This window comes from Leopardus geoffroyi, chromosome A1 (genome assembly GCF_018350155.1).
Source record: "Leopardus geoffroyi isolate Oge1 chromosome A1, O.geoffroyi_Oge1_pat1.0, whole genome shotgun sequence".
Taxonomy (NCBI): Eukaryota; Metazoa; Chordata; class Mammalia; order Carnivora; family Felidae; genus Leopardus; species Leopardus geoffroyi.
Window position 1 is genome coordinate 22,016,963 of NC_059326.1, and position 27,503 is coordinate 22,044,465.

The following is a 27,503-nucleotide window of genomic DNA, read 5'->3' on the forward strand; positions in this document are numbered from 1 at the left end:
AAAAAAGCTAAAACAACTGTGAAAGATCTTACCAGAGCTACACACCACGTATCTCTACCTCATCCCCATTATACTAGGTCTGTTAAGTTTTATAGATATATTCTACGAAACTTTCAAGGAATGAATAATTTCTATCATATACGAACTGTTCCAGGGCAGGAAATATATGGGAAGCCATTTAACCTTTTTTTTTTTTTTTTTTTTTTAACATTAGTATAACCTTGGCATGTAAGAAATTCAAGGTCAAAAGCACTTCGGGGTATAGAAGCAAATTTGTTAAGTAAAAATATACTCAGTAAAGTATATTACCAAAATAAAATTTATCCTAGGAATACCTAAAAAGTTTAACATTGGAAAGTTTATCAATGTAAATTCCTACATTATCATATGAATGGAAAAACCAACATCTGAGATGCAGAAAACAAAACAATTCAATGAAAGTCAGCAACTATTCTGGAGGCTGGGAGATGGGGGACTCTTAGCAAACTACCAATAAAAGAGAACTTCTTTAGGCCGATAAATACGCTCTACTAAAACCTAGCAAGGAACATCATACTTAATGATGAAACCTTAGAAGCATTTTTATTAAAGTTAGGCACAAGGATGAGGACACTTGCCACCACTGCTCTTATTCACTATTGTACTGATGTCTGTGACAAATGCATAAGATAATAAAACACATAAAGATTTTAAAGGAAAACAAGATCTACCTGTAGAATAAACAAAAACAAAATAAAGTTAAAAGACAAGGAAAGAGCTGAGAGAAAAGACTTGTAATCTATTTTAACAATAGTAACAAAAAGGGTACATAGCCAGAGACATTGAAGAAAATTTTATTTATTTTTTTAATGTTATTTATTTTTGAGAGAGAGAGAGAGAGAGAGAGAGCGTGTGTGTGAGAAGGCAAGTGGCAGAGAGAAAGGGAGACAGAATCCAAAGCAGGCTCCAGGCCCTGAGTTGGTCAGCACAGAGCCTGATGCAGGGCTCGAACTCACAAGCTGTGAGATCATGACCTGAGCCAAAGTCGGAAGCTTAGCTGACTGAGCCACTCAGGTGCTCTGACACCAAAGAAATTTTTAAAAATTGTATAGGATACATGGTATCTAGGACACATAAAGAACTCTTTAAACCATTAAGAAAAAGATGACTCAACAGAAAAATGGGTAATTTTTAAAATAAATTATAGAAATTTACATAAATTATAGGTTAATAAACATGAATAGATACTGCAACCTTACTTAGTAATCAGAGAATGAAAACTTTTTTTAAAAAGTGACTATTAATTTCACCCATCACATGGACAAAAAGAAGACAGTAGCTCGTGTTGTTCTAAAAAAAATTTTTTTTAATGTTTAGTTTTGAGAGAGAGTGAGAAAAAGAGATGGACAGAGTATGACCAGGGAAGGGGCAGAGAGAAAGAAGAGAATCAGAAGCAGGCTCCAGGTTCTGAGCTGTCATCAGCACAGAGCCTGATGAGGGCCTCGAACCCACGAACCCTGAGATCATGACCTTAGCAGAAGTCAGACACTCAACTGACTGAGCCACCCAGGCACCCCATCGTGTTGGTCTAGACTGTAGGAAAATTGAACTTTCAAAACCTTTTTTGGGATGTGTAAATTAGTAGAGGTATTTTGAAGACAAATTTGTCAAGACCAATTAAAATTAAAAATGTTCATAACTTAAAACCAAGCAATCCCACTTTTAGGTATACATCCTTGAGAAATAGCACATGTACACAAGATAATACATACCAGGATTTCCCTGCAGCATTGTCTATAAGGTGAAAAACTGGGAACAACCAATGTCCATCAAAAAGAGAATGGCAAATAAAATGTGCTATATAGTACCTATCAAACAAGATATGACTTAATATAAAAAACCAGTAAGAGAGAAAAATAAATATTTTACATTAACAGAACAATTCAGCCATACACTAAAACACTACCCAGCATGCATAAAAAATGAGGCATAAATTATAAGCTATAAATAACGTGTATAGACTTCAAAAACACTGTCAAATGAATAAAGCTACAAAATGATAGAGTATGCCACTATCACCATTTTTGAAAAACTACAAATGCATACATGAACGTATAGAGAATATTAAGTAAAAAAAAAGACTTGAAGGTTCTGCACCAAAGTGTTTAGTATGGGGTAGTGAAGGGAAACTCGGGGATTGTGCTATCTGTAAGGTTCTAATTTTGCAAAAGGAGAATGTTAATAGTGTACTTAATGTAAAACTTAAGTATAAAAGTCCGTTTTACAGGCTTTTGGAGCACACTGCCAAACTGCTCTCTAAAAAGGTTCTACCAACTCCTATTTCCACCTACAGTACACAAGCAGACTAATAGTTTTTTAAAGAAAAGCTCTCACCGCTGTTGTTCATACCTTGTGAAATTTTAAGAATTACTGAACAGTAAAGTATCTTTAGTGAAGAAAATTTGTAAAATATAGAACATAAAGAAGAAAAGTTAAATCACTCTATTTCGCTTCAACTTATGGTTGCCTTGGTTTTGAAAAACAGGCTGTTTATGAAACTGTGACCATTTCTTCTCTATTTCTCATTTTTTAATTACGATGACAGTAATAAAGTTTATTGAGTATAAACCATGTGTCAGGCACACTTCCACATACTTGACTTAATAATCTGCATAACAATCAGGAGAGAAAACCAGCATGCACGTTTTTGAAGAGGATGCTAAAGTGTGTCATACGGTGACAGTGACAAAAAATAAGGAACCAGGCAGGATGATTTCAGAGCCTGTTTTTTTTGTTTTTTTATTATTCCACTCTACCTTTTGGAAGTTACCTCTTTGCCTCATACAGAACTCACTGCAGGTTTCCACATAATGAGGAGCACAGTTCATTAGCCACTGTTCCTTATTTTACTTAATGGGTAATTACTTATTGGGTTGTGGTTGATGAGAGTCAGGTGCCTTTAGGATCTGATCTCAATTACGTGATCTTGGACAAATGATTTCTACTTATTTAGGGCTCGTGTAAGTCTTACCTGTGAAATGGGTCAGTGGTTAAACCTTCATATTCTGCTTCTGGATTTTATACTGCAGTCCATTTTTCTGCAGTCCCTTTTACAGCCTCTGGTTCCCAGCTGCTTAGGAGTCACCTCACATTTAAGGTGTGCACTCGGAGACAGAAACTGAAATGGGGGTTGAGAACTCAAAATGCCCGCGGTCCCTTCTACAGCCTGGGACCGCAGGTGGGTAAAAGAAAAAAGGAGGTTGCAAGGGCTGGGGTCCACTCGGCCGAGGGTTCCGCCGCGTTCCCAGGTCTCAGGCCAAAGGAGCTGTCAGGGGGCCACCCAAGGCCGTGCCTCGGCTCCACTGGCTCCACTGCTTTATTCCGCCCGCCAGACCTGAAGGCTGCGCTGGGCCCGCTCCGTTGGCGAGGCTGGGTTTCCCCGCGGGTCGGGCTCTTCTCCGACCCCACGCCACCAAATCCCACGACCCCAGATGCTCCCAGGCCAGGAAGTACTTCACCATTTACTAGACCTCACCTCTGCAACAACTGTCCCGCCTCGCCTCAGGCGGGGAAGGAAGACCGCCCAATCTCTTTCGTCCAGGCCTTCCTAACGCTAATCCTAAAAGGGAGGAGTCGTTCACCGAAAGCTCCCCCTACTCGGCCAGGAGCCCATTGGTTGGACACCCTACTGGGTCCACACCTCTGAGGATCCGCGCGCTTATCGCCGGCAGCGCGGCGGCGCCGAATCGCGCCGCCTCCCGATTGGCTGTCAGCGCTCTCGGCTTGTCTCGCGCTCTCTGGCTGGGCCAATGGGGATATCTGCAGTCGAGAGGCCAGCATCGTTGGAGTGGTGGCGCAGCTGTTTCCTCCGGTAGGTGTTGCGCTGCCATCTTGTGTGTGGCTAGGACTGGGCTTCTTGGAGGTTGGAAACTTACTTAGCGGCTCCAGGTGTGGAGGGGTCCTGAGGGAGCAATGGAGGCGAAGAGGGGTCGGAGGGAATACACCTGGTGCCTTCCTCACTTACTGAAAGGGAGAGGTTTTCTTGGGCTGAATCTCAGCCCTGGCTAGAGAGAGTGATGAATGGTGGTTCTGGTGGGGCGGGGGAGATCCCAAGCTTTGGTTTCTTCGTCATTGTGAGGGCTCTGCTGCCTTAACACTGATTCCTTGGGTGCCAGAGAGCTACACCCATAATCTTTGTCTCGGAAGACTGACCATCAACTCTCCTAAGGAGGTTGTCTGATGGATTGATTCAGAAAGGAAGAAGGCTGGTTATTAATAGAAGGGGAAAGAGGGAGATGCCTCACCACTATCCTCAGGTTAGAAAGAGACATCTTTATTGTCTGTCGTTTGCGAGGGAGTGACTGCTAAAGTGTTGGTTCTTGTCATTAGTTGCCCTCTGACTAAGGCCATCCTTTGGTAATAGTAGGCGTCTAGTTCTGCGTTTGGGCAGTTTTATATATTGGTATGCAGCCAGCATTCCTGCAGTGGTCTTTTTTTAAATCTAGAAAGTGGTGGTCTTTGCAGAAACAGGGGAAGTGAGGGAAGAACTTTGGCAAATCTTTGTTTCGCTGGTTACGATCTGTTGAAGCTTTAGGAATTTCTTGGTCTGCCTTGACTTGCTTGGTTGCTTTGTCAGGGACAAGGAGGCGTTTGTAAGGAAAAGCACCTTCTGAGCTCTTTATGGGGTGGGAGGAAGAAAAGAATTACCTCCTTTTCCTGATCTTTTTTTTTTTTTTTTTTAATCGAAGTAGAAAGCACGCATTAGCTTTCATTTTGGAGGAAAATTTATCAGATCTGAAAACCTAGCCGATAAAAGGCTAATATTTTTTATGAGAAGTTGTGACATGCATTAGACCAAAGCAGAGATACTTGCCTTATTGCCTTGGGTTTAGTTTTCCAGTTACCCAAGGTTAACTGATGACTCAACCTAGTCAACAGCAGTAAAACAATGGAATGATTAAAAACGAATTTTCTTTTTAAGATTTGCTTTTTAAATCTTAAGAAGACTAAGTTTAAAGAGTTCAATAATTTAGTGTTGAGTTGATGGCTAAGGTACTTGTTAATACCAGATATCATAAAGTAGCTAAGAAAGATCAGTGGCTAAAAAACATAAAGAGCACATAATGGCAGCTCAGTACTTGTTTGCTGAAATTTTTGTATAGCATTCTCATGTAATAGCATCTGGTATATGTTCAGAAGTATAATTGTTGAATGAATAAATAAAATAATGCAGTAATTGGAAGGTGTGGACATACATTTCTTTTTAGCCTAACTGAAAAATAATTTTTTAACCTGCTTTCTAGAATACTTGATTGTCAGTTCTCTGAACTAAATTTATTTGTTGCTTCCAGTTTATGCATACAAATAATGTTATGGAGAGGTTCATAATCCTTTTTTGTGAGGTCTTTTAATGAAATCTTAATACAGAGAAATTTAGAAATGAAGATGAGCCCTTAAGTAATAATGCTCTATTTGCCATTTTTTTTAAAGCAGTTTCAGTAAATGAATACCAAACTTACCAGTGCTTTAGATCTCTTCTGCTTAAGAATTTCTCGTTTCTTTTTACCACTGCTTAAAGTCAAAATACTGCACCTGTAAGTTTACTTTATTGCTTGATATGTTCTGTAATTTTTAAATAATAAACTAGGTAAGTATAAGATTTTTCTTTGAAGAATACAGTTCTCTAAATTTCATAATGTATAATTTGAAGATCCTTACAGATTTTTTTAAATAGTACTTTTGCATGAACAATGCTAAGTGATTTTAAGTACAAGTGATTTAACTTCCATTGGTATGTTAAGGATTATTTTTCGGGGCGCCTGGGTGGCTCAGTCGTCCAACTTCGGCTCAGGTCATGTCTTGCAGTTTGTGAGTTCCAGCCCTACGTTGGGCTCTGTGCTGACAGCTCAGAGCCTGGAGCTTGCTTCGGATTCTGTGTCTCCCCCTCTTTCTGCCCCTCCCATGCTCATGCTCTGTCTCTCTCTCAATAATAAATAAACATTAAAAATTTTTTTAAAAAAGGATTTTCATTGCAATCTCATAATATATATATATATGTATATATATATATATATACAAGTGTAGATTTTTCCCCATTATCAATTGATGCATGCTGTTTAATTAGAAAAAATGTAGTAACACCTTTGAAATGAATATGGTATTTTGTGGCAGAATATAGAGTAAATCTACTTATCTTCAAAAAAAATCAATAAAAACTGCTCTCAACCTGTTTGGCGTTATTGCATTTGATATTTTAGAAATCTAAATGATTTTATTAGTGAAGTTTTTGGGATGTAAGCACTTTTAAATAAAAATAACATTTAAAATATGATAGATTTTTCCACCTCATTAACTTAAAAACCAAATTTGCATGTAAGTCATCTCTGTTTAAAATTATTTTTGAAGTACTACTTGAAATACCTTTTTATGCTTTGCAGTAATTTTGATCATACAAATGTTACTTTGGGGGAACATTTTGAGATTAATTTTCAGAAATATTTCTCTATTCCTCATAAATTGGTGCATTTTGCCATCACTTTTCTAGTCTTTAACAAAATGGTTCATTATGGGGATAAATGTGACTAAAAATAAAAAATGATTTAAAACCGTATGAAGATCAAAATCACCATTGTAGTTTGTGGTGTTCTGTTAATCAATGAAATGATTGAATGCCTGAGTCATGAGGATGACCGTTAACTACAAAAAATGCTTGTGAGATAAAACATGTGGGACATTCAGATTATTTCATTTAAAGAGAAAATGTTTCTTTTTAAAAGGAAATATTTGAAGTATTATATATTTAGCCTTTTTTAAAAGAAATTGAAAAACTATAATTTTGCCTTTACTATGACTTCTCCCTTTGTAATAATCTCATTTGTTTTTGCTGTTTAAACTATAATTTTTGTGGGGGCACCTGGGTTCAGGTCACGATCTCACAGTTTGTGAGTTCGAGCCCTGCGTCAGGCTCTTTGCTGATGGCTCAGAGCCTGGAGCCTGCTTCGGATTCTGTGTCTCTCTTTCTGCCCCTGCCCCACTTGTGCTCTGTCTCTGTCTCTCAAAAATAAATAAATGTAAAAAAATAAAAATAAATAAACTATAATTTTTGTGCAGATAAGCCATAATTCTATGTCAAATTCTGTTCTTTTAAGCCCTTAGCACTCATTTCTCATAGATTTTTGGACAGCTAGATCTACTCCACTTGTATGCAACTCAACATCTTTTATGTTTCCTATCTTGATTAATGGTGTAGTTATCTTCTGAGTGGATCAGATTTAAAACTTCAAATTCTTGGGGCACCTGGGTGGCTCAGTCAGTTAAGTGTCCGACTTTGGCTCAGGTCATGATCTCACAGTTTGTGGGTTCAAGCCCCGCGTCGGGCTCTGTGCTGACAGCTCAGAGCCTAGAGCCTGCTTTGGATTCTGTGTCTCCTCTGTCTCTGTCCCCCCCCCCCCCCCCCCCCCGCCCCTGCATAAACAGTAAAAAAATAAATAAATAAAACTTCAAATTCTTCCCTCTCCCTTTTGCCCAACTCTACAATCTGTAGCTTCAACCTCCAAAATCACTTTTCTCTTTTTTCTACTTTCATTGCCACTGCCTACTGTAGGTCCTCTTTTTCTTAACGTTTTATATGCCACTGTATTTTTGACAAAGCCTTCACTTCTCAACTTGGAATTTGTATTAGTTAAGATGTACGTTTGTGACATTCTATATGTATGTACTGTGGCAACCTAAAAAATAATTGTGGCCCCCAAGTTTTTTAATAAAGTTATTTTAAAAAATTACAATTTCTTTCATATCTAAAAAGATGAGCTAATTAGGTTGCTTTGCTGCAAAAAATTGTGCTGCAAAAAATACCTTCTGACCTGTTGCTCTGCCACTTCATCCTTCAGCTCCATCTTGTGGACCAAGATGGCTGCTTCACTTCCTGCCATTTTTATGCCACGTGCTTAAGTTAAAAGGCTGAAAGGTATAATGGTAGGAAACACAGACTATTTGCACATGGAGGTTGGAATAGGATTTATCCTCTAATTTTTAAAAAGCTGTATTGTCACAAATTTTTAAGTAACAACTTCAGTGAGAATGTCATGAACTTTTGATGATTCTATTTGGTTCCTACAATTAGAATTGGGAGGAATAAGGTGTGTTGCTTGTGATCCTCAACTATCACTTGCAGACTTGGGGACTACTTTCCTTTTCTCTGTAACAACGGTTCTCACTGCCTTCAATTAACCTTTGAAAGTAATGGATGCCTAGCTCAACTTCCTCTTTGGAATACAGACAGGTTTAATTTTTTTTTATTTTTAAAAAAAATTTTTTTTTTTTTTTTCCCAACGTTTATTTATTTTTGGGACAGAGAGAGACAGAGCATGAACGGGGGAGGGTCAGAGAGAGAGGGAGACACAGAATCGGAAACAGGCTCCAGGCTCTGAGCCATCAGCCCAGAGCCCGACGCGGGGCTTGAACTCACGGACCGCGAGATCGTGATAGACAGGTTTAATTTAATCACAACCTCTTCTTGCCCTGTACTCAAAGTCTTCATTTAAGCATGTTTTATATTACCTTGTTTCTCACAGGCTGTGACAAACAAAATAATTCCTTGGAAAGCAAGACTTGTTCCTGAGTCATGAACAAGTTTGCGTGCAGTTGGTATTGGATGCATGTTTGCTCATTTGAAGTATATTTCATATTTCAAATAGGATAAAAAATTGGATGGGAAGGTCCATGGTGGGCCTAGCTTGCTTTACATGTAAAGTAGGATCTATACCTCTGGAGGATGTACTGGTCTCTTACAAATCAACAGATAAGAACATTAATACCCTGACAAAAGGAGCAAAGGACATGAACTCATGATCACAAAATAACAAGCACAGATGGCTTACATGAAAAAATATTTAACTTGTAATTAGGGAAATAAATATTTACATAAGCAATTTGTAGGGCACCTGGGTGGCTCAGTTAAGTGTCTGACTCTTGGTTTCTGCTCAGGTCATGATCTCGCAGTTTATGAGTTCGAACCCCACATCTGGCTCTGTGCTGACAGTGCAGAGTCTGCTTGGGAGTCTCTCTCTCCCTCTCTCTCTGCCCCTCCCCTACTCACTCACCCTCTCTCTCAAATAAATAAACTTTAAAAAAATTTAACAAGCAGTTTGTCAGAACGCATTGAGACAAAACTATATATACTCTGACCCTTTGTAAGGAAACTTCTATGGAAATGGAGATGGGGTCAGAGCTTTACGAACACAGTGTAACTGTATTTGGGAATAACTGGAGGTAAGGAATAACTAATGGTAGAAGAATGGTTTTATAAATTATTACACATTCATCATGGTAGACTATATTTCAGCTTGTTAAAAGTATTTTCAAAAGGTGTTTAATGATACAGAGTACTTAATGATGTTGGAGAAAGGTCACCATTTTGTGTTAAATGAGAAAAGTATAGAATAGTAATTGAGGAAATGAAATGAGATACCACTATGCAGCCTATATAGAATGGCCAAAAAAAAAAAAAAAGGAAGGAATGAAAAAAAATAGCAAGTGCTGGCAAGGATGCAAGGCAACAGGATTCAAATCTTGCTGGTGGGACTGCAAATACCAGTCATTTGGAAGACAGTTTGGCAGTTTTTAGAAAATCAAACATGCCTTTATTATGAGACCTGGCAATCTCACTTCTAGGTTGAAGTCATCTCATTTCTGAGTTCTTTTTATTTCTGATTTGTTGGGTTCTTTCAAGGGTGTCATCTTTTCCTTAATGTAATGTTATATGGCTCATTTTTATGTTTTTTTTTTCTTATGTATTTATAGCATAGTCAGTTTCCCTGTGTATTTATGTTATCCTGCACTAGGAAGAGGTTTGTTTCTGTATTACATTGCAAGGATGTACTACTGCAGTTTTAAAAAACCCATTCCCCAATTAAGAGACATCTGGGTTATTTCCAGTGTTTAGTGATTACAAATACAACTGTTATAAATATCTGCAGAGAAGTGATTTTAGGTTTCATTTCACTTTTCTTGAGAAAAGCATAGAAGAGTCCTTGGGGAAATGCAAATTAAAATCATAATGAGACGCCATTACATATTCCATATAATGGCTAAAAACTAAAATGCACACATTTTCTATAAGTATTTGTATGTACAGATACTCAAAATGTATAGAACATGAAAAGTTACCAATAACACCAAAAATATCAGATGTATTAGTAATATATGGGCTCAACTTAATGAAAAAAGTTTTCGGATTTGTGTATACAAAAGGTAGAGCTATACAAGTTATTAATAATAAAGGGAATTAATAAATGAAGAATTTAAAAAACAATAATCAAGGGAAGACCAAAGATACATCAGATAAATGCAAATTTTAAAACAGGGTTTTCATCTTGGTATCAGACAAGGCAGGATTTAATTCAAAAAGCATTAAAATAAAGGATATTGTCCAAGTTAAGGGCTACATTCACAATTAAGATTTTTTTAAAATGCCTATTTATCAAATAATACATCAACAGCTTTTATGAAGTATAAACTATAAGGGATGTAAGGAGAATTAGAAATCTGCTAATAGAAGACTTTCACACACCTTTCTAGTACCACTAAGTATATTGTAGGGTAAATCTCCTAGATTTATATCAAAGTTTGAGTCCACTAATGGAGAATACATCTTTTCAAGTGCACAGGAGACAGTTTAAAAAAATCTGCTATATTAGACCACAAAGAAAACCTCAGTCCCCCCCCCCCCCAAAAGTCAAACTTTTGATCACATGCAATAAAACTGGAAGATAATTTTTAAAATAAAAAATAACACGTGACTAAAGGTGTCTGTAGGACTATGGTAACTTTCTAAATCCAGATCTCACCATACATTCTTTAAAAACCATACAGATCTATAAAGAGAGCAAATAAAACCACCACCATCCTTGCCTAACTAATTTCAAATTATGGGTATGTACGGAAGCAAATGCTGAAATGCAGCAGAGTGAGCTCTGGCACCCATGCTGAAGTGGCAAATGAGGTTGACACTGTTGAGAAGAGGAGAAGGAAGCAAGATCTAGAATCAGTAGAATGCAGATAAAATACCTCCAGAAAGTGAAAGCCCTACCCTAAGGAAGGAAATACAAATTTGAGACCTGTTAGACAAAAGGAGGGGACTTGAAAGCTCATGAGACCAAAGAGGCAGTCTGAGAAAGGTATTGCTTTTGAGATAAGAGGAGAGTTGGAAGGGACACCATATACCTGGAGACCTGGTGGTAAGAGTAAGAAAAGATAGTAGAAATTAGGGATCTTGATGAAAAAGAAGATACATCAACCACTCTCACCCAAAAAGGAATCATTGATTAAAAAAACTGTACTTTATCAAACCAACAGAAGGTGCTGTTGAACTAGAAAATCTAGTAATTTTTCTAAATCTCTCACTCCTGTCTATATGCTATTGTTAATCTGGTTTAGGAAAATTAGAACATTTCAAAATGAAAAGATACTGGCACATAACATCCATATAAAGTTACTATAAGTAGAAAACATAAATTTTGAGTCAGAATATTTCAGCTGATGTAAAGTGTCTCCCAAAATACTCAACTATAAGAGCTAAAGAAAACCACAGCACAATACTCCTACCTGAATTAAATATCCACGGATAAGCATTTGCAGAGATAAAGTTCAAATACAAATTCAGAACCCCAAAACAAATGGACAAAAAGAGGAGGATGTGAAAAGTAAATTTGCTGAACTAAGGAAATAAAATGAAGAAAAATTATCTTTTAAAATGAAGCTAAAGTCCAAGATACCTAAGGGAGAATAGAGTTCCCGAATGTAAGAGGTATTGAGGAAAGACTTGAAGATAGCCAGAAGAAGGAAAATTAAATGAAGAAAGAGAAAGAGCAAATGATACAGACAATATGTAAAAATTAGAGTTCTTAGGAAGAGAAGAGCAATAGCAGAACTAATATTTAAACTTCAATCCATGAAAACATTCTGGAATGAACAGAAGACTCAAATTGAAAAGGCTCATTGTGTACTGAAAAAATTGATCTAGAATGGTCAACTCCAAGGCATATCCTAGTAAAACTATTGGACATTCAAGTAGTGGAAAATTCCTCTAGGCTTCCAGGTAGACAAAAGACATTAGGAACAAATTTCTCAAGAGCAACATAAAAAGCAGAACAGGCACAGATTGTTAAAGTCTATGAAATTGTAAGACGGGGATTTTAGAACTATGACTCCATCCCAGAAAAAGTGAAAACCATGATAAATTCCACACACTAAAAAAAGGTTACATGATGAAAAGTATCATAAGCAACGTAAAAAGACCAGTAACAAGGTAGGAAGAAATAATTGAATTCACATCATAAAGAGCTGATCTCCTAGCTAATCTCTTCTAATAACCTAGAAGTCAGAGCAAATGACTGGCAACCCAATAGAAAATTGGGCCGAAGATATGAGAGGTCACAGAAAAAGAAATGCAGCTGACAAACACACAAAAGATATTTAACTTCAGTCATACTAAGAGAAATATAAATAAAAGCTATACTAAGGGGCGCCTGGGTGGCTTAGTTGGTTAAGCGTCTGACTCTTGATTTCAACTCAGGTCATGATCTTATGCTCAGGCCCCAGGTCTGGCTCCTCTCCGAGCTTGGAGCCTGCTTAAGGTTCTCTCTCTCCCTCTCTCTCAGCCCCTCCCCTGCTCATGTGTCTCCCCCCCCGCAAAGCTATACTAAAAATTATAGCTACACTCAAGCCTTTCTCACCAAAATCCAAAGTTATATAATATATTCTGTGGATTGTGGGGAAACAGGCACTTTGATGAATTGCTGGTAGGGATACAAAAGCACAAATCTTGGGAGGGAATTTGGCAGCATCCAACCCGTGTGTATAATATACATATATTATATGTATACTAAATTACACGTGCATTTACTTTTTGACCCGGGCACCTAACTTCTAGGAATCTGTTCTAAAGACACAGTGACATAAAATATAAACTGGCATTTGTATGAAGTTACTCACAGCAGCATTACTTGTATTAGCAAAAGATTAGAAACAACCAAAATGCCTGTTAATAGGGGACTAGGTAACTAAAGTACATTCAATAGTCGAATAATCTCCATTCCCCTTCCAAGTTGCTGTTTTCTCCAGAAGTCATAAAAGAGAGTGTAGAAAGTCTACATGTACCAACATTGAATGATCTGCAGAATATATTATGAAGTAGAAAAAACCCCAAAGGCATGAAATAATATATAATCTATAGGTAGAAGGAGGGAATGTGAAAGGTGCCAACAGCAGACGAGAGATTTCTGTTACTTATTTATATAGTTTTGACCTTTGAATCATGTATGTTCACATATTCAAAAATTAAATTAAAAAAGTAGAACTGAAGGCACCTGGATGGATCAGTTGGTAAGTGTCTGACTTCAGCTAAGGTCATGATTTCATGGCTCGTGAGCGAGCCCTGAGTCCGGTTCTGTGCTATCAGCTCAGAGCCTGGAGCCTGGTTTGGATTCTGTCTTCCTCTCTCTGCCCCTTTCTCTCTCTCTCTCTCTCTCTCTCTCTCTCTCTCTCTCTCTCTCTCTCCCAAAAATAAACATTAAGAAAAAAAGAAGAACTGAAAGAAAAATTTAAGAAGGAATGGAAATAAATTTACATAACTGTATAGCATTTTGGTGTCATAACCATACAAGAAAAGGAACAATTTCTAGTGACTTTAGGACCTAGATTTAGCATTATTATTGTTATATTGTTATTTTTAAAATATTTTATGTATATTATTGGGCAAAATAGATGTAAAATATCGATAATTGTTGAACAAAACCACAGAAGTTCGTTAAGGCTGTAAATTAAGAAAATGTAGTCTCAAAATTTCTTTGACAGATTGAGCAAAATGGAAGCGAAATACAAAAAAACACAGGACAGCTACATAACAGAGTACATGTTATATGGCACTGTGTCAGACACTATATATATATCATTTGACTCTTGCGTATACCTGTGGAGAATCATGATATTTTATTCCTAAAAGGTTCAGAGAGGTTACATAATTTGTTTCAGATTAGACAGTTACAGAGTGGGAGGTTGAGATTTAAACCCAGATCAATGTGATTCCAAAGCCTGTGCTTTTTCTACTACATTATTGCAGGATTTCAAATATTGAGAAGAAAGAACATCAGGAGCTAAATGTTCTATTTAAACCAGTAGTTGCTGCTCAGAAAATACATTAATATGCAGACCCTAAGTCAGTGGTTTATATGTTCTTCATGCAAGAGCAATGCACTAAAGGAGAGAAGTGTAAGTTTTCTCTTATTTCTGATGGGGAAATGTAAGCACACATACACATATATCCTTATATTGATGTCGAAGATAAAAATTTTGTGAAAGTTGCCATCAATGACTGAAATTAATAAAAGATGCAAACTAAAAGTGTGGGAAGTAGGAAAGAAAAACTCTAGTAGGCATGGATTTTCATGATGCTGTTAAAAGCAAAAAACCCTTCAAAGCTTCTCTTTGTGATACTTAAAAGCTCTTTTAAGCTTTGCACAGCCTTTTTATAAAAATTGGCCTCTAGGGGCAACTGGGTGACTCAGTCAGTTAAGCGTCTGACTCTTGATTTTGGCTCAGGTCATGATCTCGTGGTCATGAGATTGAGACCAGTGTCAGTCTCCGCGCTGGACCCTGCAGGCACGGAGCCTGCTTAGGATTTCTCTCTCTCCTTTTTGTCTGCCCCTCCCCCCACTTGTATGCACATGTGTGCATTCTCTCTCAAAATAAATAAATAAAAACATTTCTAAAAATTGACCTTTGAGATACTAGCTTAAGTAAGTTATGTTTCCTGTGGAAGATGATGGCTAATGGATATATTTTGGGGGTGCTAGGGCTCCCCTTCTCTAAACCACCCCCTCATACCACTACTGGTTTCTCCTGATGATAAAATATTTTCACTTAGTTCAATGCTACTTTCTAAATGTTCTGGCACTTGAAGTAATTGGGGTAGAGGGATTTTCCTGTTTTAATTGGTTTATCTATATATGATTATGGTGGAAATTTAATTTGTAATTCTATATACCTGATAACAGTAAGAAAATATATTGGATTTGCTATAAAAGTTTAAAAATTAATTTTGAAGCTTTTCTTTTTGTCAGAAGCTGTGTTGATCAGTGACTTTGGTGAAGACAGAAAGTTGAAACCGATTTGCAGATGATATACAACTTCTAAGGTAAGCTAATATAATGACTCAGTCAAGAGTGTAAATGTTCTTCACATACTTGAAGATTACAGTTAACACACTAAAATAAAACTATACAGGAATATATATATATATATATATATATATATATATATATATATAATATCCTAATTTAAATTTCACAAAGCAATTATAGAAGTATTAAATAGATTTCCCTTTCTGGCAGTATGATAGACAAGAGTTCTTGAATTCAGCCCCCCCCCCACCAAAGGTGAAAAACACTAGATTTAATATTTAAAAAACCTTCATTATGAGTGGATGAACCAATAAGAAAATAAGGGAAACTTTTTGTGGCTTGAAACAGAAGAAGTACATCCTGTGAGGTAAGCAAGTGCTGAAGTCACTGAATACTCTGGGGATATGCATGGATTTCTGTTGGTATAGAAAGTTGTGTATGGAGAGGGATGGGGACAGGGAAAAATTCCTTGGGTTCTGCAGAGTGTAGGGGCCTGATCAGACACCATCTTGGAGAGGCATAGAGCTCTGGGTGGAGTTAAAATCTCTCCTACTGGGGCACCTGGCCGGCTCAGTTGGTAGAGCATGCAACTCTTGATCTTAGGGTTGTGAGTTCAAGCCCCACGGTGGGTGTAGAGATTACTAAAATAAAATAAATAAACTTTGAAAAAATCAAATCAAATCTCTCCTACTACTTCCTGGTTACCGGCTCACATTCACTTGGATTTGAGGCCTTAATTTATACTATTTTCATGATCCCTAAATACTTATTTTCACGGTCTCCCACAAATAGAGAATTTTAATTTGAAATGGACCTTGGTCTCTAACACTTTTCAGTACCTGACAGAAACAATTAAAAATCTTCCACAGACAGAGTTATAAATGTTCTTGACAAACATTTGTTTGTCAGAGTATCATTATTAAAATTCTAACAAATAAGCTCTTACACATTTTTTTTTTAAGTTTATTTATTTTTGAGACAGAGAGAGACAGAGCATTAACGGGGGAGGGGCAGAGAGAGAGGGAGACACAGAATCTGAAGCAGGCTCCAGGCTCCGAGCCATCAGCCCAGAGCCCGACGTGAGGCTCGAACTCATGGACTGCGAGATCGTGACCTGAGCTGAAGTCGGATGCCCAACTGACTGAGCCACCCAGGCACCCCAGTCTTACACATTTTTTAAAATCACAAAACATGAAGGGAGAAAATCAAAATTCCATGAGCAAAGAGCAGAAACCACAAACAACCAAAACAAATCTACACAGGTTTTTCCTATTAGGAATATCCAAGGGGCACTTGGGTGACTCAGTTAAACATCTGACTCTTGATTTTCACTCAGGTCATGATTTCACAGTCATGAGAAACTGAACATGGAGCTTGCTTAAGATTCTGTCTTGGGTGCCTGGGTGGCTCTGTCAGTTAAGCATCCGACCTCGGCTCAGGTCATGATCTCACCATTCGTGAGTTTGAGCCCCATGTCAGGCTCTGTGCTGACAGCTCAGAGCCTGGAGTCTGCCTCAGATTCTGTGCCTCCCTCTCTCTCTGCTCCTGCCCCACTCATTCTCTGTCTGTCTCTCAAAAATAAATAAACATTTAAAAAATTTTTTAAAGATTCTCTCTCCCCCTCTGCCTCTCTTGCGTGTGCGTGCTTCCTCAAAAAAGAAATACCCAATACATAAAATAAATATTTAATATTTAATACATAAAAGAGGGATGCTAAAACATAAAGAGTAATAGAATTAAAAAAATTTTTTTTAATGTTTGTTTTTGAAGGAGAGAGAGACAGCATGAGTGGGGGAGGGACAGAGAGAGAGGGAGACACAGAATCTGAAGCAGGCTCTGGCACAGAGCCTGATGCGGGGCTCAAACTCACGAACTGTGAGATCATGACCTGGGCCGAAGTTGGACACTTAACCGACTGAGCCACCCAGGTGCCCCAAAGAGTAATAGAATTTAAAAGTGACCAGGCATATTAAAATAAGAGCCAATTAGAATATCTGAAATGAAGGGCACCTGGGTGGTTCAATTGGTTAGGCTCCTGACTCTTTAAAAAAATTTTTTTTATGTTTATTTATTTTTGAGACAGGGAGAGACAGAGCATGAGCAGAGGAGGGTAGAGAGAGAGACACACACACACACACACACACACACACACACACACACACACACAGAATCCGAAGAAGGCTCCAGGCTCTGAGCTGTCAGCACAGAGCCTGACGCGGGGATTGAACTCACAAGCTCTGAGATCATGACCTGAGCTGAAGTTGGACACCCAACCAACTGAGCCACCCAGGTGCCCCAGGTGCCTGATTCTTGTTTTCAGCTCAGGCCATGACTCACGGTTCGTGGGCTTATGCCCCATGTTGGGCTCCGTGCTGACAGTGCAGAGCCTGCTTGGGATTCTCTGTCTCCCTCTGTCTCTCTGCCCCCTCCACTGCTCACTCTCAAAGTAAATAAACTTAAAAGAATATCAGAAATGAACAGTATAATAACAGAATTTAAAGATTAAATGGTACGTTAAATCAGCATATGAGGCACAGTTACAAAGAAACTGCATGGAAGACCATACACAGAGAAAAAAGTTATAGAAAATGAAAGATTATAAGGTGATCTAATCAAAAGTTCCAGAAAGAAAACATGAAAGGTTACAAGGAACATTAAAAATATTCTTTTTATCCCTGTATTTATCAACAGAAACAGAATTAATTTGGGTAGGAAAAATTTGTCAAAATGATTTTTTTAATGAAATATCCAAGGCTCTCTTTCCCCTTAATTGAATCAAAGATGTTGCGATCTTAGAAATACCATTTGCATGTAATTTGCTAAGTAGCTGAGAAAGAAAGTACATTTTAAGATATAAGAGAAAATAGACACTGGGCCACCTGCTCCCCGTAGGTCTCGGCTCCCAGAGCTGGGCCAGACCTTGTGGCCATGGGGCTTCTCTCTCCTTTCTCCCCAGCAGAGACCAGTGACTTGAGAGCACTTTCCAAAACTTCCCCTGTCTCTCAGTGTGAAATGGAACCTCTGACACTCAGGTGTGGCATCAACAAAGTCAAATATAGCAGCACCAGTCAGAAATAACAGGAATACCTCTGTACTCTTCTTAACACAGGAAAAGACAAAAGAAAGAGAGAGGAGATGTGTTCATAAGAACAGACCCATGTGCTATGAAGAAAGAAAAGTATACCAGAGAAATAAGGGAAATGATTGGCATTTCAGTTATTTTTCCTCTCCTTTACTGGAGAACCTGATTGGCTTTCAGTCATTCCTCAACTACAAAGAATTCTCACAAGTGTCTCAAAGAAGATTCTAGAAACCCAGAGGAGTCCAAACCGTTAGATTTCTGCTAGCATTTGTTGCTAGAAATGCTAGCTGGTTTGTGGTACTAAGAAGATCATGAAAGAATATGATAGTTAACAGGGTGTGGAGCCAATGCAGACTAACATCAAGCAATGCTCTAAAGGAGGCAGCTATAACTAAGGGAATTATTGAGTGATAACTATTATAAATGGAAAATGAAAAAAACAATATTTGTTAGACAATATCAGCACCATTCAGTCCTGCCAGTCACCTAGCAAAAACATTCAGCCCACTTAGCAGTTGTGTGATGTCACAGGATAAATTCCATGTATTTGCTATGAAAAGAAAAAAGACAAAATATATCCAAAATATGAAGAGTTGTGAGGATATCATTTTATAAGAATGTACGATTAGCAATATTGAGCAGATATGAACCTAGAATTAATGAACAACAATGAAAATAAAAAGTCTAAATAAAGAACTTTGTGGGAGGCAAAGAATTCCTTTTTGTTGTCAGAGGAATGGTTATTAAAAATAACTTTTAAACCAATATTTATGTCAAAATTCTTGATGATTCTTGATTGTGGGAGTTAGCCAGAAATGAATTAAAACTATTCATAAACTCATTTATTCAGAAAATATCTTTTGTGGTGCACGTATCTTCACAAAATAAGTTCTTCTGGTGAGATGTTTTTAAGTATAAAAGATCAAAATTACAGTAATTTTGAAATCACAATTAACCAAATGTTGTTTCAAACGTAATGCTGTACCAAACCAAATAGCAGATATTAGTAAAAATGCGGTAGGATTTGAACCCCGCTGATACCACTGACAAGTTGGCATCTAAGTCAGGCTTGCTATTTATTTATTTATTTATTTATTTATTTATTTACTTACTTACTTACTTACTTACTTACCTACTTACTTTATTTAGAGAGGATGCATACGAACAAGGAGCAGAGAGAGAGAATCCCACGGGGGGCAGAGAGCGAGAGAGAGACGGAGAGAGAGAGAGAGGGAGAGAGAGGGAGGGAGGGAGAGAGCGAGCGAGCTATCGAGAAGCCGGGCTCACTGGGGGGGGGGGGCTCGTGCCGTTACCGAAAGCTGGACGAGCTCACAGAGGTGGACTCCGACTCGTGCTCAGCCAATGTGGGACTTGAACTCACCAACTGTGAGATCATGACCTGACCTGAGCCGAAGTCAGATGCTTAACAACTGAGTCTACCCAGGCGCCCTAAGTCAAGATTTTAACTTTCAGTTTCAATTTCCTTATCTGAATCTGCTATAGTAAAACCATTCACTTTATATTTCTTATCTTTAAAGTGGAGCTACTAGAATCATATTTCCTTTATGTTCTTTTCAAGGCTTTTATAGAGAACATATATATGAACACTCTTTGATATTATAAAATGCTATATAAATAATGATGAGTGTTAAATATTTAGAGGTTGTTTAAATTTGTATCCACTTAAAAACAACTTTGCAAATACTTTGAGGTAAGCCATTTAATTTCTGGAATTTAGGAATATAAGCTCAAAAAGTATAGTTGTAATCACTAATTTATGTATCTTTATTGTGCTTTTTACTTAACTTTTGTGGCAGACTATTGATGGTCTATGCAAAAGTCATACCAAACCTCATATTTTCATGCCTTCTTCCCATGATTGAAGCTGCAAATGTCAGATGCTCCTTTTTTCTAGGCTCCTTTGCTCTTAGGGGTAGTCATTTTAGCCTTTTCAGACCAGTGATTTGTAGAAATTTTTTGGAAGATATCCTGAATGTATTTTTCCTCCTATATTTTTGATTCTGTATTGAAATGGAGAAACCGTCAATCTTTCAGTAGTTGGCATAAGAATGGCTTTTGTAGAAAACACTGGATTTGTTTGGAAAAAATGCCTTGATAATTCATTTGTGATGAATGTTGAGTCCACAAGGGGCTTGTCAACTTGTCAACAAGGCTTCTTGTCAGAAGATGATTGTTAAATTGCCTTAAGTGTGTCCTGTCAATTGGAAGTGACTGTTTTGTTGGTGTCTAGGATGAGTTATGTATATAGATTTGGAAGTAGACCCTGGGACAGAAATAATGAAAATAAAAATTTGAAGGGCACAGGGAAAATCCAGCAAGAAGGGAATAAGAACTCTGGAGAGATATTAGATGGGACTTTCTATATGAAATACTGTGTGTTATGTAACAGTGACTCTAACCCTGACCCCACAAATAAAAACTTCTGAAAATCAGGAAATCCTTGGTGTACCTGGATATGGGGCCAAAACATGTTTGACCAAGTGTGCGGAGAACAGCTAATATCTGGGGTTCCTCTACCATCGAGAGGATCTCTCTAAATGCCTCACTATTTATCTTCACTTTTTCCCTTACCACTGGCTTTTTTTCTCATTAGGGTATTTCAGTTTTACCTCTCTACAGGTTTCTTCCTGACAACAAATGTATGCACCTAAAAAACCAACAGCCTTCCCTGCTCACCATTCCATCTCAAAACCTTATCCCTATATGTTTACCTCTTTCTGTTCTTTTTTACATTTTATTTATTTTTATTTTTTTTTTAATGTTTATTTTTGAGAGAGAGAGAGACAGAACCTAAGTGGGGGAGGGGCAGAGAGAGAGGGAGACACAGAATCCTAATCAGGCTTCAGGGTCCAAGCTGTCAGCATAGAGCCCTACGCGGGGCTCGAACTCACGAAGCTTGATATCATGACTTGAACTAAAGTCAGAAGCTTAACTGACTGAGCCACCCAGGCGCCCCCTCCCTGTGTTTCCCTCTTAGCCATTTTTTTTTCTCTTTCCTAGCTCTCTTTCCCTTTTCCTTTTATTTCTTCTTTCATTCCAGTCTTCAGGTTTTTGCTAAAACATTTCCCCTTGCTGGAAATATCTCCCCCCTCCTTTTTATTTTTTTTTAAGTTTATTTCTTTATTTTGAGAGAGACAGAGAAAGTGTGAGCTGGGGAGGGGCAGAGGGAAGAAGAATCTCAAGCAGGCCCTGAGCTGACAATGGGGCTTGAGCTCTCGAAACTGAGATCATGACCTGAGCTGAAATCAAGAGTCACACGCTCAATGGACTGAGGCACCCAGGCACCTGCCTCCTTTCTATCTTACTATCCAAACCCTAGTAATTTTTCGAAGTGCCTCTAAATTCCCATTTCTTGCATTAACTCTTTACCTTTTCTCACTAGGTATGATCTATGTTTTATCCTATGATTCTTGGTCCCTTGATTATTTCCTCTTCCTTGTACATTTTCTTTAGTCTTTATATTTTGGTGCAATTATTTCATACAGATGACTATGTTTCACCACCCCATTCCCCCCAAATTGTAAGCTCCTTGAAGGCAGGTCATTTGTCACAGACTTCTTTTGAATTCTTTAGAGAACTTGGTACTACAGTAGGCTTATAAAAATACCAATAAAGAGTTGTAAAATTTAATCAAGTAGTGGAGGATTAGGCTATAATGTGTAGTTAGTCTGAAAACCAGTTGTGTGTCTAAGTCCTTAGACTTATTGATAACATTGTATTGAAAATGTGACAACTTTTGTTTGTGTTTATCAGCTATGAAAAGCCAAGATCTTTATTTAAGAAAAAAAGTTTATTACTATTAGATGATCATTTTATAGCTTCTTTCAAAGGACAACTAGCACCATGAGTTTTTAATCCTAATTCATGCTTACATTATCCCTGAACAAATTTTAAAAAGATTATAAGGGGACACCTGGGTGGCTCAGTTGGTTAAGCGTCCTACTCTTGATTTCAGCTCAGGTCCTGATCTCACAGTTGTAAGATCAAGCCCTGCATCAAGCCTGTCTAAGATTCTCTTGCTCTCCCTCTACCACTCATGTGTCACTTGTTCTCTCTCTCTCAAAAAAAAAAAAAAAAAAAAAATTATAAAATAGGGAAGGAAAAAAATGAAACAGCATCAACCTGACTGTCTGCATATGGAGAAATGGTTAAATAAATTGTGGTGCACGAATATTAAGAAATGCCATGTAGGGATGCCTGGATAGCTCAGCCCGTTGAACATCCAGCTTCAGCTCAGGTCATGATCTCACAGTTCATGAATTCAAGCCCCACATTGGGCTCTCTGCTGTCAGCACAGGGCCCACTTCGAATCTTCTGTCCCCTTCTCTCTCTGCCCCTCCCCTGCTTGTTCTTTCTCTCTTAAAATAAATAAATAAACCTAAAAAAAAATATCATGTAGCTTCTTGAAAAGAATGAAGTCTTTTTACTAAATCTGACATGTAAAGAAACCAGGATCTACTATTAAGAAACAAAAATAACTTACAAAGCAGAATATATGGTATGATACCATTTTTTTAAAACTGTATATATACTTAAACAAACAGATTATGTCTGGGAAAAAAAATCAAAGAACAGAACTAAACTGTTAACAGTGGTTAACTTTGTAGGGTGGAATTAGAGAAAAGGAAGACAGGAGATCTTCAAGCAATGGAGAAGCATGTAAAATAAAAAGGTTTTTTTTCTACAGGGAGCATTTATTTTGAAATCGAAATGCAAAATGAAAGATACATTTTAAAAGAGTCAATAAAGCAAGAAAAGTACACTAGTTTGTTTTGTAAAACAAGATGCAATTTTGTGTTTGCATTTATTAACCATATTCTTCTTTTATAGTTATTAATAGATTGTAATAATTTTTCCTACTCTAAATCATGTTTTATAAGTCTTCAGTTATGGTAATGGAATCCAACTAGAATTACTGAACTAATTCTATAGATATTTTCCTGTTCAGTATATTACCTGAATATGTTTTACCACAAATGCTGTGTTTGTTTGCAATAAATGGCCATGTTTGAATCTGAAAATTAAATGTCTTGTTCAAGATTTTCTGTTACTTTACCCAGGCTACTTCTTTCTTTGTCTTTTCTGTGTTCTTTTTGGAGCCTGTTTTTCTTCTTGTGAGCACCAGCTCACAAATTGTACTTTGAAAGATTTGTAACAGTAATAATGTGATTTTCCAACGTAACATTTATGTAGTTCTGATTTCAGTAATTTGTAGAAAAGTGAGTTTGTAAAAGTTTGGAAAACTGGGAGATGATATACCTTATAAAAAGAGAATGTGTGTCAGTTCTCAATCGGATGGGAGTTGTTCTCTTATTGTAAAGGTATATTGTGTTTTTAACTAATTCAAATAAGAACTTTTCACAGAAGTACCAACTATGGAAAAAAATAGATCAGCAAAGAAGGGCAGGAAGATATGAGAATTATTACCATTTAACTGGTTATAGTGCTAAGCCCACTTTTATTGCTTATGATGCTAGTTATCTATTGTATGTTAGGATTTCATCAATTCTTTCTTACCTCATCCTTTGTTATTCCCTAAATTGGGAAATTGGAAGAAAATCATAGCATGTATTTCACTTAGTGTGGTTATATTTTTTGGAAAGAAGAGGAATTGTAACTATTAAACTTAGAGTTTGGTGTATATGAATTATAACCTTTGGCTTTTATTCTTACTAGATATGTTTTTTTATAAGATCAATTTTTACTCTGCTCAAAGGCACATTCTATTATTCCACCTCATTCTCTTCAGATGAACTTGAGTCCTTTTCTGAGAAAATTAAAGCAAACGTGTGCTCCCTAACTTCATTCCTCTTTACCGTGACAGTTTCTTTATTCAAACGTTATCTTTCCTTCTTATTTTAGAAAAATATGTGTTATTCTTCTTGGATATTAAACTTTTCACTTACATTCTTGATCCTTTCTTTCATTGTGAGCTCAAGAATTTCATCCCATTGATTATCCCCCTCCTCTCCTGCATCTTCCTCATATCTGTCCCAATCTACTGAGAATTCAAAGTAAGAAAAAAAAAAAAAGGCAAACAAAACCTCCTTTCTTTAGCCCTTCAAGTTCTCCTTCCATTCTTCACCAAACACCTGGAAACAGTATTATGTGCTTGTGCCTTCAATCCTTAACCTCATTTATTCCTGATTTTGTCCTTGACTGTTGTGTGTCAGGCACTACTAAAACTTCTGCCTCTCATCCAGTCTTCTAGGCAGGGTAGTTGGGCCATGCTACCTGGATCAGATGACCAGTTTCCCTGGAGGACTGTCATCTGCCTGCTTTATGCTGCAGTATGCTATGGTGGTCCCAGCCTGGCTTTGATGTCTCTATCAGCCTATGTCTTTAGGATTTTAGGGGAATATGAATGCTCTATAGCATCGTACTGTTGAATGCTTCACATTTTCGAAGTTCTCTTCTTTTTTTTTTATTATATGTTTATTTTTCATAGTGATTTTAACTTATAAAAGAAAAATATTCACTGTTTTAATTTTTATATGTTTTATTTTTTATATTTGAGAGAGAGAGAGAGAGAGAGAGAGAGAGAGAGAGAGAGAGACAGAGTATGAGTAGGGGAAGGGCAGAGAGAGACAGAAGCAAAATCTGAAGTATGTTCCAGGCCCCAATCTGTTAGCACAGAGCCCTACATGGGGCTCAAACTCACAAGCAGCGAGATCATGACCTGAGCCAAAGTCGGACGTTTAACCGACTAAGCCACCCAGGTGCCCCCAAGTATGCACTGTTTTAAAAAGCAAGTTTTAAAAAGCAAGTTCAAGGCTTCCAGTCCAGAAAAGATGATATAAAATCCATTTCTTCATATTAAGTACAGCTATACCCCTGGAAATAATATAAGAGGCAAATAAGAATTATGAAAGACAAAAAAAAATTTTTGAAATTTAATGAGGGAAACAGTATGATTAGAAACCCTGGGGCTGGAAGAACAGTATAGTGGCAGGATGGCTTATGACCATCCTGCCCCACCTCCACTTAACAGAAAAAGATATTTTATACCCAGCATTGTACTTTTTGTATCTTTACATGTAGGTGCTTCCTAAAGTTTTTTGTTTTTTGTTTTAAGTAGGCTTTGCACCCAGCGCAGAGCCCAATGTGGGGCTTGAACCCTGAGATCAAGACCTGAGCTGATATCAGGAGTCGGATGCTTAACCAGCAGGGCCACCCAGGCGCCCCAGTGTTCTCTAAAGTTTTGTTTTTGTTTTTGGCTCTTTTTTTCTTGTACTCCATTGGAAGAATGAGTGACTCTCAGGTGTATTGCTCTGGTTCTGTTTTCTCTCCCAGGTTCTGGTTCTGTATGTTCAAGTGCCCACAGGCATATATCCAGAAGTCTTGCTGGCACTTCAAACTTTTACATATCAAGCATTGGTTATTTTGTAAAAAAAATTTTCCTCCTGTGATCCTTATTTCTTTTGAGATATTACCAGCCTATTCTTTCAGGTAGAAAACAAGGAAACTCATTGTTATCTTGAGTATTTTCTTAGTTACCATTTGACATTTATTCAGTTGCTAAGCCTATTTCCTCTGATACTCACATAGTCCTCTCATTCCCCTGCTGAGTAACCTTTGCTGTCATTTAATTTCATCACCTACTGTTTCTCTTCTCTGCCCTTTTGGTTCTTATATACCACCAAATTCATAATCGTGACATAGAGTTTTGATCACATTATGGTTGCCTTTTGCTCAGAAATTAACAGTTGAACTCATTACCCTACTTTTAAAGGCTCTCCATAATTTGGCTCAAACTTGTTTCTCCATTTTATTACTATCATTCACATAGCATTTGCTTCTGATAAACTAACTTCTTTGTTATTTACATTTTGCACTTCCTAAACCAAATCATACCCATCATTCAAGACTGAGTTCCAGGGCTACCGTCTCTGTGAAACATTCTCTGATTCCTCAAGATATACATATTTTTTTGTTCTTCTGAATTTTTATGGTATTTCATTGGTCTTTTCCTTTGTGATTCATAACTTTTTGCCTTACACTGTATTTTTGGTACATGTCTTATATCCCCAATTAGAATATAAATTCCTTATTCCAACCTGTATACCCATAGAGCAGATTGCCTTCAGATGGCTGGATGAATGAATCCTGTACATTTTTTTTAGTTTATTTATTCATTTAGACAAAAAGCATTATTATAGAGCATCTCCTTGATAATTTACTATTATTTTCAAATTCACACTTCCATAACGTTTGAACTTGTTTGTAACTTTTTACTGACATCATTTGGCTAATAGTCCCACTTCCCTTGCCCCCACTTCAAGTCTACCTTTTCGTTAGGGTAATCTGATATGAGGTAGACATTTTTTGCGTTGTTTCTTTAGCTCTGTTGTGGTGGGGCCAATGATAGTGGCTTCTGGAAGTTTTTCTAGTTGATTTGAGGGTTAAGTGTTAGAAAAAAAATATTCTTTAAACTCATTCCATTTTACTAGTTTTCTAGTTTACTAATTTGTCTCTAGTTATTTACTTATGTGTGCATAATCCTCTGAGATGGAGTGTTCCTACTTAAATATATAGAACAAAGCTTAATTCACTTGGGCACAAGGCAAGCAAATGATGAAGCTAGGCTAAAATTCAGGGTTTCTGTATTATCCCTATCCCATGCTTTTCTAAAATGTTGTATCCAGAATTCTTTTGGAGTTATTTTGTTCTGGATGGTATATAAGGCAATTTAAAAAGTCCTTAAACACATAGTTACTGGCTTATTGGCATGTGGGTATGTGTATCTCTGGAGCACCCAGTATAGCTCTTTGTTTAATTGTTTTAATTGTTTAATAAAGGAAGTTGATTACACACTGCTTGTGAATCTTCCAGTGGATCTGCATCATTCCAGAGTAGTGACAGGGCAATAAGTGGACTGATATACTTTTAATATGTGCTAGAGTTTGTTTTTTATTTTATGAGTGGAGAAATGTCTAACATTTAGCTCTTAACTGATTGCTAGGCCCATGTGCATATTATTTTACTTGATCCTCACAGCCAGTCCTGGCACTGTATTATCGTCTCTGATTTAAAGTTATGTTATTTATATACAGTCAGTTTTCATTCAAATCTAGGTCTGCCTAATACCAGAGACTACAGCCTATGAAACTAGCCGCTTGATATCTGAAGAATATTCAGAACAGCTTATCACACACAGGCCTTCAGAGGCTATATATCTGTGTCTGTTTATTGCTAAATATGTTTAGCTGTACATTATACTATCTTAGCGTTAGTGAAGCAAA

The 27,503-nt window shown here is 37.2% G+C and overlaps 2 protein-coding genes across 19 annotated transcripts in view; one reads left to right on the forward strand and one right to left on the reverse strand.

Annotated features, from left to right (window-relative positions):
* Positions 1-3,688, reverse strand: part of LOC123597101 (histone-lysine N-methyltransferase SETDB2-like) — an 89,443-nt gene extending 85,755 nt beyond the window's left edge. For 3 of the 6 annotated variants that reach the window (XM_045475501.1, XM_045475473.1, XM_045475444.1), the window contains exons 1-2: positions 3,011-3,688; positions 1,752-1,847 (exon numbers count right to left, since the gene is read on the reverse strand). The gene's annotated coding sequence lies outside the window, so the exon portion shown is untranslated. The remainder of the gene's footprint in view (positions 1-1,751; positions 1,848-3,010) is intronic. The other 3 variants (XM_045475484.1, XM_045475453.1, XM_045475463.1) reach the window with 3 other exon arrangements.
* A 55-nt stretch (positions 3,689-3,743) lies between these two features.
* Positions 3,744-27,503, forward strand: part of CAB39L (calcium binding protein 39 like) — a 131,630-nt gene continuing 107,870 nt past the window's right edge. For 4 of the 13 annotated variants that reach the window (XM_045475611.1, XM_045475597.1, XM_045475684.1 and 1 more), the window contains exons 1-3: positions 3,744-3,850; positions 14,099-14,247; positions 15,099-15,172. The gene's annotated coding sequence lies outside the window, so the exon portion shown is untranslated. Of the gene's footprint in view, positions 3,851-3,971; positions 4,296-14,098; positions 14,248-15,098; positions 15,173-27,503 lie in introns of those variants that run through there. The other 9 variants (XM_045475648.1, XM_045475629.1, XM_045475618.1 and 6 more) reach the window with 8 other exon arrangements.